The sequence below is a fragment of the Propithecus coquereli genome, unplaced genomic scaffold (genome assembly GCF_000956105.1).
Source record: "Propithecus coquereli isolate 6110/MARCELLA unplaced genomic scaffold, Pcoq_1.0 Scaffold323, whole genome shotgun sequence".
Lineage (NCBI taxonomy): Eukaryota > Metazoa > Chordata > Mammalia > Primates > Indriidae > Propithecus > Propithecus coquereli.
The window spans coordinates 2,142,457-2,154,023 of record NW_012148875.1 but is presented as its reverse complement, the minus strand read 5'-3'; positions in this window follow the sequence as shown (position 1 = coordinate 2,154,023).

Genomic DNA, 11,567 nt, shown 5'->3' with positions numbered 1-11,567 from the left:
ATACATAGGGAAAATAGGAAACTGTAGCTAAATGTATCACAAAATATTCATTACAAAATTTTTCCTTTGGAGACCACAAAGTCCTTTGGCGACTTTTGGGACATCCTGTACTTATTATTTCAGACAAAAAAAAAAAAAAAATAGCAATGTAGTCTAACCTCCTCTTTTAACAGGTGGACGACTGAGAGCCAAAAGTCTCTGGTATAGAGATTCTTTGGCTAATAAGGATTAAAGGAACTCTGCCCACTCTTGGTCCAAACCACCAAAAGCTGAACAAAACTCAAACTGTTTTCGTGAGGCTCCATCTACGGCCAGCCTCCACTACAGGTATGCCTTTCGTGTACTACAAAATGGTGCCCAGGTGAAGGTTGTGTAGGGGCTAAAATCTGGAGTGCACGCCCCTCACCAAACCCTGTGCCCCAGCATGGGTCTTCCTCCTCACAGAGGAGGAGGCAGTTTTGAAAATAATTATTTTACACAGAGAGAGAGCTATTTTGTTGTGTGTGTGTGTGTGTGTGTTTTATTTTCCACAAAAGCACCACATGTACCAGGAAGTCCCTGCCAAAACACTTGGAAGTTGTGCCCAATGAAATACAGCTAAACAGCTTCCCATTTTTTCACACACGAAAAAAAATACAGGAGAAAGTACGAATAGTTGGTGCTTGTTGAATGCTTGTTGAACAATACTTGTTGAATGAATGAATTTTAAATGAACAAAGATGTCCTCATTATGCACAGACACATAGGGACCAAAGCACATGCAACACACAAATTTGTAACCGGAGCCAAAATCCACGGCACCAAATAATCCACGAGAAATAAATGACACAATCTAATTTCTTCACATTTTTAAAAAAATTAAAAAAAATTATATATACTGCTTTCCTGAGACATCATCTTATTTCTATAATTTCTATATTTTTACATAAATATTTCTTCTATATTTCTATTTCATGAAATTCAAACTCAAAGAAACTATAGGGCTGTATTATTCCCCATCTGAATTTATTCCCCAGCAACCTGTGTCTCTTCTAGAACAGATGAAACTGATTGTCCTTGCCAAGCTAAGTGGCTTGCATTACAAATTTCAATGTTTCACAAGAAACCGAGGCAAGCCAATGGCTTCCTCTACTCTCACATCCTTCCCCACCGTGGCCCACACCTCTGCTGACTGCAGCGTTCTGAACGGAGTACTCATAAAGGCCACTCTTCCCTTTCTGCCTCTAATAACCCGGTGTAACAATTATGGTGAGTAATTTCCTTACCACTTCTGTTGTTAACAAATGCTAGTAATGCTGCACGATACAGATCAAGCACAGCTACTGAAAAAGAAACTACACAAATTATTTTTTAAAGTTATCATCAAAAGAAATGCTTTTCTGCAGGAAATTTTTTTAACCGCTCAAGGTGTGTGCCTAGCCCTGCTCAAGTGACCGCTTCTTTATTAATTAACAAATGCATCTGCTTCATGAATGGAAACAGTCATCTTATCTAGGTACACTTGCAGGCTTTTTGGGGGACAGAGGTAACTGCAGGGCAGTCACCATCATCATTTTCTAGAACCTGTGCTATATATTTTCATGACACCTAGGTTAATAGACTGTGGGTGGTCTCCCATTTCAATGCACACTAAATCTTATTCTTTTGGGCAGGAATCAGGATTGAGCTGGTGATTGTTTTCCTCCAATATCTAATTATATTTCCTGTATGTGCTAATAATCAGTTATTTCATGCATTTACTCAATCATTCATGCAACAAATATTTATTAAGGGCCTTTCTGCGTCAGGCATTGTGCCAGGCCATGGAAAGACAGCAGTGAGCAAAACAGTCACATGGGGTCCTTACATTACACTGTGACAGGAGGCAGTTATCTGAGGTTCTCTTGCCTAAAATCGAGTGAAAAAAATGAAGAAGGAATTTAACTCAATATTATTAATATGAATTCTGATGCACAGCCTAATAAAAGAATGCCAACAGCATGTTAAATGGCTGAAGTTCTTGTTCCATAATAACTCTTCCAATTAATACTCTTAGGTGAATTCAAAAGTAACTAATATTGTCATGACTTTTGTATCTTGTTAGTGTTTTACACTAATGGGTGTTTTACAAACCTATCTCCAAATTCGTGTAAGTCTAGATTATTTTTACTGAAGCTTTAGTCATAGCATGATGCTAAGTGCTTGCTCATGATTGAGATCTCAAAAACAAAAATCATTTCATGAACAAATACTATACCTTTACCGCTCGCTTATCATATAAAAATCATGACATGTTCATAGGTCACTAGCAGCAAGTATGCTACAGAAATGATGGAAGGAAACTCAATATGTCTGAAAAATAATCTCAAATGATAGCGGTCTGATCATGATTTACTGTCATTTTCACACATAAAGGCCAGCGTGCTTTCATTTTCTCAAGCACATGTGTAATTATGGTTTGGCTCGTGCCTTCACAGAGCAGTGACCTGATAGCATCTACAGAAATACCAAATACACATTCAGGCTCAATAAATGTTTGCTGATGACATAATGCTTCCTATTTATTGTTTTAAATGGCAAGTCATTTTATCTTTCAGATTGGCACATTTTTATGGTAAATGCTGAATAATGAATTAAAGAATCCTCAACTTAGACTTAAAAAAATTCCTTGAAAGCAGTTTTGTTACTTTACCTCCTAATTTTCAAAATGCTATTTAATCTGCCAGTGACTAAGCTGCAGGAAAAATCTCTTCCTTTGTTGTTATGTAAAGGAAAATGTGGGTGGAGAGAATGAGGTCTGGTGTGCATCCACCTCGTGATGTGGACTGTCCAAGACGGAGGAAAAAGGAAATCTCAGCCCTCCTCGGGTAGGGAGATGAGGTTGCTTAGAATTCCATTTTTGGGGAAGTCCACCATGGTTATGTAAATTCTCAAGTAACAAATTGACTCAGCATGTTCCTATGCCACAGACCTCTTAGGTGACGTATGCTAAGTACACGTCATTTGCCCATTTGCTCTCACTAGGTGACAGGGAAACCATGTATTTTCCCCCACCTCAAACACACAGAAGGCGGAAGTATACTAAGCTCCCCTATTGGTCTTGTTCTTATTCATGTTTCTAACAATCAAGACATTCTGCACCTGACCTTAGCTATTAAGTTAAATTCTTTTCACTTTTCTGCTATAGTATTCCAGTGAGCAATTATAGATAATCCTCCTTTGCCAAAACACTTTTCTTATCTCTTGTGTAGCCAGGAAAATTGTTTTACATATTATGAGTCTGTTTAGGAATTGGCTGGGATTGGCAAAGTTCTAACCACAATATTCCCCAAAGCTTACATTCTACTGAGCAAATAAATTTAACATCAGAGGTGATAGCCACCACTATCAGATTTTTAAAGTATGATCTGCAAGTTATTTTTTTAATTCCTGAAAATAGTAAATCATGTCTATTCCTAACACTAACAGAGATCATCCTAAGCCACCTCATTGTCACCCTGTTAGTAGCAATCTTGGTGTCTTAGCAGTAACTATCACATCACCACTTATAAGTGTAACATTGGGTGAGTTTCTTAAACTCTCTGTGCCTCAGGTTTCTCAGCTCTAAAATAAATGACAATAGTAGTTACCTCACAAATGTGAGGATTAGGCTTATTGTATGTCATTGACTCCAAGTTGCCATTGATTGTAGGAGGCAGTCTGGTTTTAGAGATACTAATATATGAACATAGTTTCCAAGAATTGATGGAATATGGAATAACTAAAAGATACGTAAGTACAAAGCTAAGAATAATACCTGGCACATAGTATGTGCCCAGTAAACGTTAACTGCGATCATCTATTAGCAACCCATGGACCATGGTGCACGAGTGGGCCTGCCAAGCCTCCTGTGCGCCATGACATGTATGGCTTCCCCATCGGAGGCAGGACACCTGGAGCCCGTCCTTGTGTTAGCACAGGCAAGTGACTCCACCACCGTGGGCCTCCGTAAACAGGGGAGTAGAATAATCATTTTAAAACTTTTTATTATTATTATTAGTAGGTAAATCTTTTTTCCAAACTCAGTCTTACACAGAACCCAATGTGTAAACAGGTAAAAGAGGATTTTCTCCGGTTAAAGCAGGGGTGGGGGCTACAAAGCTCTGCCCAGCTCTCCTCCCCTTTACCTGCAGGGAAGCCCCTCCGAGGAGTTCTTCCAGGGCAGTAATATCGCCGTGTTGTCACAGTAAGATAACGAGTCTCCTAAGACTCCTGCAGGTGTTTGTTAATTAATTACTCTAAACCTTGTCATATTTTACCTTACGGTGTGGAATCATTCGATACCCAACCCAATTTGTGCATTGCACAGAACACTTTCAATTGTACTTTTCTCACTTCCCTCCACTTTGGTCTCTAAACTCCTTCCAATCTGTCTCACGTACCTGAGACAATGCTTTCATCTCAACCTTATGACCCTTCCCCGATCTAGTTTAATGCTCTCAGAGGACACAACATGAAGGATGTTGAACTTTTATTTCACATAAAGCTTTCTGTCCTCAAGGATTTTTTATTCTAACATCTTTTTCTTGAAACTCTCCTTGAACTCTGTCTCAGGAAGCCTTCACTCAATAATAAATTCAACTTAACTGTTTTTATATCTCAATTTTGAGCTTATTATATAGGGAAACATACGCCTATCATATAATCTTCTCTTCCTGGATTATCCACATACTACTTAGCAGATAAATGAAAACAGAAATACTCTGTTCAGTATCCCACACAAAATTGTAGAAAGTTTTCTTCCCTGGTGGTGCCTGCTGGATTTGTGTATGTGTCAGTGACCTTAGGTAGGTATGTGTTATATGTAATGTAGGAGCTAACTGCATGGCAGTTCCCACAGAGGTCTATAGTTGTGGCAACTCAAAGAACTTTGAACACAAAAGAGAGCTTTAAACACAGAGAGCAATTAACAAAAGGAAAGAGAATGCTTTCTAAAATAAAACTGCTCTTTAGAGATTCAGAAAGTAAACATAAGATATTTCCAAATTATCTTCCCCCCCAGATACTAAGCAGATATTGTCTTTTTACCTTTTTACAGTTTTTTCATGACTTAACATTGCCATAGTCTCCCTTTGCGCCCTTCCTTTGGCTCTCGCTTTGCTGCAGCAGTGGGTCCGGTTGTCATCTGCGGCTTATTTACCATGCTCTGTAAACCTGTATCTTGCTCTTGCCCTATAATCCTATCTTTCTGTCTTCAATAAATCAGAAGTCAAACAGTGTGGTTTTTCTGTAAAAGGATTACTGATTCAAGGAAGGGGAAAAAAACAAAGATCAAATACCAAATGTCATTTAAAAGAGCCTCTCTCTGCTCCTTAGAGAGATTCTAGTGTTCAATTCATTTTTGCTTTAAACAAACATTTGGAGACTAAAAAGCTTTAATAAAACAATAGCAATATTTAATACTAATATTAATATAATAATATTTAATAATATTATTAATATTTAAAATTCCAGTTTCATGGTATGAGGATTTGAACAAGAAACAAACTGTGATAGAAGAAAATGAAGCAAGGGAAAGAAGAGAAGAAATCTGGGATGGATTAGCAACAAAAGAGGAAGGATGAATAGAGAGATCCAGAGAGGAAGCAAAAAGGAGACGAAGGGAGAGGGAGATAGACACCCAGACTTTGCAAGGTTCTGTGGCTCATTTGGGTTGTAGCCTGCTGACAGTCCTCACTCTCAATGACTGCTCGTAACCTTCTTCAGCCACCTTAATCCTTACATTTCTAAGGCCTAAATGTAAACATTTCTAGATGTTGTTGAACACCAATTCCATTAAAAATCATTCCCTGAACACAGCAACAACATAGTGCTTCCAAGAGCTGGTAAATGAAGTCAAGGGCCAGGGAGTCCCTCATCCCCGTCATGTCATTAAAGCTTCTAGTTGATGCACATACCGATGACAGAAGTAACAGGGCAGCTTTTGCTAAATACGCTGACATGACCTATGATGACGACTGTGGATATCCAAAAGCATTAAACCACCCATCTCTTAATTTCATATTTACTTTTACTTGGTTCTCCTTATAAGCATGCTTCTTTTGTCTTCCTCATTTTTTTTCTTCCTCTGCACTGATTTCCTCCTTGGTGTGCATTTTAAAGTTCTGGGAGATACCTGGAGCAAAAGATGAATGTTCTGATATTCTCATCAGCATGAGAAGGCTTGAAAAAATGTGGAAAGTGAACCACAATTGATTAAATAAATGGAAACAACATGTATGGCCTTTAAGTCGTCAAGATAGCTGATTTCCTTGATTTCCTGATTGATTTTGTCCACGCTGTTCAAGATCTAAATGATTGCAGAAGTTTGTTCATATCTTTCTCTCTTCTCTTATGGATATAAAACTCTGGAAAATTATTATCAAGTCTTACATGGAACCAGGTTGTCAATGGGTAAAGTAAATGAAAGAGAGGCAATTGAATATTCCAACCCAGATTAGAAGCTGATTATTTAATTAACCCAGATATACATTTAAATTCTAGATACCACCAAAAGTAATTTTGAAAAGGACTCTCTTCCTTACCCCAAACCCGTGTGTCAGAAACATCTTCACTGAGGTCCAGTCCCTTTACCGGGTCTCATGCACTGCACATGCTGATCAGTTATAACCCAATTACATTGGCAATGGAGGTAGTTTCCTGTTGTAGAGAGAAGAGGTCAAGGCTCTGGGGGCAGTTCCCTCAATCACTCCAATGTGTTTTACTTAACTTCTTTGTCTTAATACTTTGGTTTCTCATCTGTAAATCGGGATAATCATAGTACCCACTTCTCATGAGATAATATCTGTAAAACACTTAGCTACATAAGTGTTTGCTAGAATAATTATTATGTCTTTTTGATTGGTCCAAGGTCTTTTCTCAGAAGGAGCCATCCATCCTCTTTATTAGCAGCAGAAGAGTCTATCAGGTATAACTATTTCTCAGTTTACAGGCTGATTTCAGGGCAGCCTTGGAGCCCCTTGGGCAAATCTTACAGAGTCTGTGTTCTCCTGTCTTCTACTTTGTTAAATAGTCACTCTTGCTTATAAAGCTACCATGTACCCTGTACACAGAGAATTCATATTTGAAGAATTCAAGTAAAATAAACCATGAAACACTATAACTGTAGTGAACACAATTGACTTTTGATGGCTCAGATGTCAGTTCAGGATTCTGTGGTGCCTTGTCCCCCCGAGTGCGATGTAAGACTGGATCTATATATGGATCATAATTATATGTGATATACAAACTTTGTTCTAAAAATAAGGGTGTTCAGTGGGCTCATGAATCCATTGCTGCACAGGACATTGTCTATAAACTGATTCAATCATGATCAACCATAAATGTATTATATTCCAAAAAAGAATTTGACAGTCTTGATTAAATGCAAATTCATTTAAAAGCACTTCTGAATTCATTATGAACCCTTGGCATTAGAATTCCTCCATCAAGAGGAACACTAAACCAATTACTACCATTTATTGTTTTAGAAGGTGAGACTTTCTTTTCTATTAAACTGAGGTCCATGCCAAAAAATATAAGATTCTCAGATACGATAATATGAAAACTTAAAACATTTGTATGGCAAAAGATACCACAGAGAAAATAATTTCACCGCGTTAAACGTACCTTTAATAGAAAAAGAGCCCTCGCATATAAATAAGAAACAACTGAATAGTTGGGCAGACTATAAACAAGGCTGTTTATAGAAAATTAAACACAGTGATGAAAATATGCCAGATCTAACTATTGATCAAATAAAAACAAACCAATGACAGGATACTATTTTTTTGCCCTAGCATGTTGGCAAATATTTAAAATATTCATAATAAAGTATTGATGAGGGGGGGGAGGAAAGAAAACTGTGTTGTTGGTAGGAGTATAAATTGGTGTGACCATGTCAGAGGGAAATTTAAAATTCTACTAAAATTCGACTAAAATTTTAAATCTTTCCATGCAGGAAGTGAAATTCAGGCTATATCCCCTAAATATAATCCTAAAGGAATATATTTTGCATGTGCTTAGAGATATAGATGTCTAAGGATATTCATTGCAGCATTGTTTGTAGTAGATAAAAAATGAAAACAATCTAAATGTTTATCAGTAAGGTTATGAATAGATAAATTATTTCGCTAAACAGTGGAATATTAATCCAATTATTTAAATGAGATGGCCCTGTATGCAAATACTGTATGGATTGCTGTCCCTTGACATAGGTTGAGTGAAAAAAAAGTTAGAGAATAGGTATGGTAAATTAAATTTTTATGTAAAAAAATCCCCACATTTTTCTATGTCTGCATCTCTATGCTATTTATTTCTTTGTTTCCATCTTCATGTATAATTCTTTTTCCTTCAGTCTCTATACACCTATCTATCCCTTTACTGTTCTGTGTACATAGGAAAAGAGTCTCTTAGAATGATACATAGAAGACTCTCAAGGGTACCCCTAAGGAGTGAAAATTAGGGAAGAAAGGAGAGTAATTTTATATTTTGCTTTTTAATGTATATAATTATATGTTTTTTAATTCTTTGTTTTATAATACACATGTATTACTTTTATAAATAAAAAGATGAAAAGTAGTAGTTTTCTAAAAATAATCCTTATTCCTGGAAACAGAAATAACTGGTCCAGAATGTGGATCATATTCTGCCTGAAGGCTCCTCTCTGTAAGATCCTGCGGCTGCCACTTGGGAAAGCATGGGGAGGAGGTTCCTACTCAGGTTCCTATAATTAGTCCTATTAATGAGGGTTTAGCAGACATCTCAGGAAGAGGACACAGCAAAGGCTACTATTGAACTACTTTATTTTTATTACTGTGTGTTGGGGGCTGCAGGGCCAAGACAGAAGGTGATATAGCCATCCACCACCCTGGGGATGGAAACAGAGGCAGGCCTTGAGTCCAGAGAGCAGAGGATTTCCCTGCCCATAGGTGCTAGATCGGAGGCTAGGAGAGCCAGGGGAATCCTGTCTCATCTCAGGGTGCGGGGTTGGAGGAAAACCACGCTGAACAGTGCACATCTTCCAGTTCTTTTTCTTCCTGCTCTCTGCCTGGTGGTCATGGACTGAAGGACATCTGATCTCTAGCCTCACTGATGGGGATCACAGAAGACTAGACGTTAGAGCCAAGTTCTGAGGCGAGGGCCTGTGTGGCTGCCCAAGCTCCTCTGGGACCCAGCACATCAGCAGCAGGACTGTGCTTCCAAAAAGTGGGTCTGTGTGAATGTGAGCTAAGAGACCTGTCCCCGAAGAGCCCAGGCTTAGGGTATCCTAGACTGACCCACCTGAGTCTACGACCAGCATAGAGGCCCTGTTCCCAGAAAAGCCACCGTGGATGAGCAGCATCAGTGAGTGCCCCTCCACTGCACGGTGTGTTCACTGACCACCAGACCATGGGGCTGCCAGCAATAAGAGGTAGGGACATAGGGGCCTGAGAAGGCTTTTGTTTTTCTCTCTCAAGACAACAGTGAGTGTCTAGGACTGACCCTTTGGTCTACGCAAGGCCCTGGCCTTCTTGGAATGCACAATAGTGAATCAGAGTCATTAAATTTGAATATTAGAGGGAACTGCCCTTGTTATGTAATAATGGGTTTTATAAATATATATACACACATACACATGACTTTCACATATGTTCTAGAAAAAAAATCAAGCCAGTGATATCAATATATGCACTGAGTTCAGAGGAAGGAGAGAAGAGGAGCATTCAAGGCAGGTTTTATAGAGAAGATTTGGGCAAGTCCTTGAGGACTCTCGTCCTTGATTTTTCTTCCTCAAGTTAAACAAGTTAGAATATTCTCAGCTGTTACCTGAACATTGTTGGAAAGTACAAAAACTGCCTTGAATTATTTTAGTGAAAAATTTCCTCCAGTTAGAGCCCTCCTATGTAAGGTTCACACTAGCCCAGAGACAAGCCGCCTGTCTGGATACCTTTAGTATGTAGTAGTGGTACATATTACGATAACTTAATATAACTCTAAATACTGCAGGCCTCCAGAGTTTGCCATGCAGAACATCTGATTCTACCAGTGAGGGGCCAAAGCAAGTGAAAGCAGAAAAGGAATATTTGACATGCAGTGGTCACAAGGGAGAGCTAAGGACAGGGCAAGGGAATTGGGTACAAATAGTACCCAGCACAGTTTTAGACCTGGCATAGCATTCCCCATGCAAAACCGTTCATTTTCAGATTTCAACTCCTCCTGTTTATTCCTCTCACTCCTAGTCTGCTCCTCCCTGGCTGGAAGCATTCCTTCAGTTCCCTGGCCTCATTTCTACCCAGACCAGGTATTCCACAAACACAGTCCATTAGAGAAAATTCTTGATATATGTCCATAAATTCCCTTGGATAGATGACTAAAGCTTTATGCTCTCATGGTAACGACCTTGGTTGTACTCCTGGAAAGAACAAATCTAGTAAAACTCATCACCTTACTCCAAGGTACCAGATAAACATGGAAGCTAAGTAACAGCAGTTTGTTTTCTATACAAGTGGGGCTTCAGCCAATCTACTGCCTCTCACCTTCTGTTGTTTAGAAATTCTGGAGCTGCCATACTCGTGCACAATAGTGTGCACGGGCTGAAGAACAATGGTTCACATTGCCTTCCACAGAAATCTCTAAAGCCTGAAAAATAAATACAGCAGTTGCATGACATTTCCTCTGAGAAACTGATGAAATTTAAGGTTTTCTTCTTCCCATAAATATAAACACAAAATTTTGCAAATAATTTCAGGAGGCTCATGGACCTATGAAACACATTTATAGAGCCCTGGCAGTCCACAGATACCAAGATAAGCTCCTTTGTGTTAATGGGAAAGGACCAAGGGAGGAGTGGACACCAGAGTTTTTAAATTCCTGGGCTCAGATGGGCCATGTATAAAAATGAGAAATAGTTTGTTATTTATTCTCTTTCCCTTCCTTTTTCCTTCCTCTTCTCTTCCCTTTTATCTCCCTCCTTAACAATAAATCCTATATCCTAGTCTTGCTTTTTGTGTGGCTATAACTAGTCACTGTTGAGGCTTAAGTGTGACACTTACAGACAAAATACAGTCAGTTCTGCTATAATGTGACATACATGTTTCTAAAAATCACAGCACTGCACAAAATTGCACAATTAAGAAACACAGGCTCATAGGGAAAATGAGGTTAGATCCAATCAGTGAATAATCTACTTTGTCTACGTGACTCAAATAATTCTGGGCCTCTTTGCTCCCACCCTGAGGTCCATCTCCACATAGTGATAAATTCAAATGAAATACACATTGGACTCCATAACTTCAAAACATACTGTCAATCCTAAGTGAAATCTTCTCAGGACTAGGAAGAAGTTATTATGACACACACGGACTTCTTGGAAAGTCTTCATTATACATTATCTCTAAAGTCCCAGACCATGTAGCAGCTACACTAATCTTACTTCCCTTCCTCTTCACACTTCCTTGTCCTCTCTTCCTGTACCTCCCAAAAGCCAACAAAATTCCAGCCTTGCTATTTCTCTCCTCTTATCACTCCTTCCTCTCTTTCCCACTTTTTCAATTTTGGGTTAAAAAATTCCATACCCAGGTATATTACTT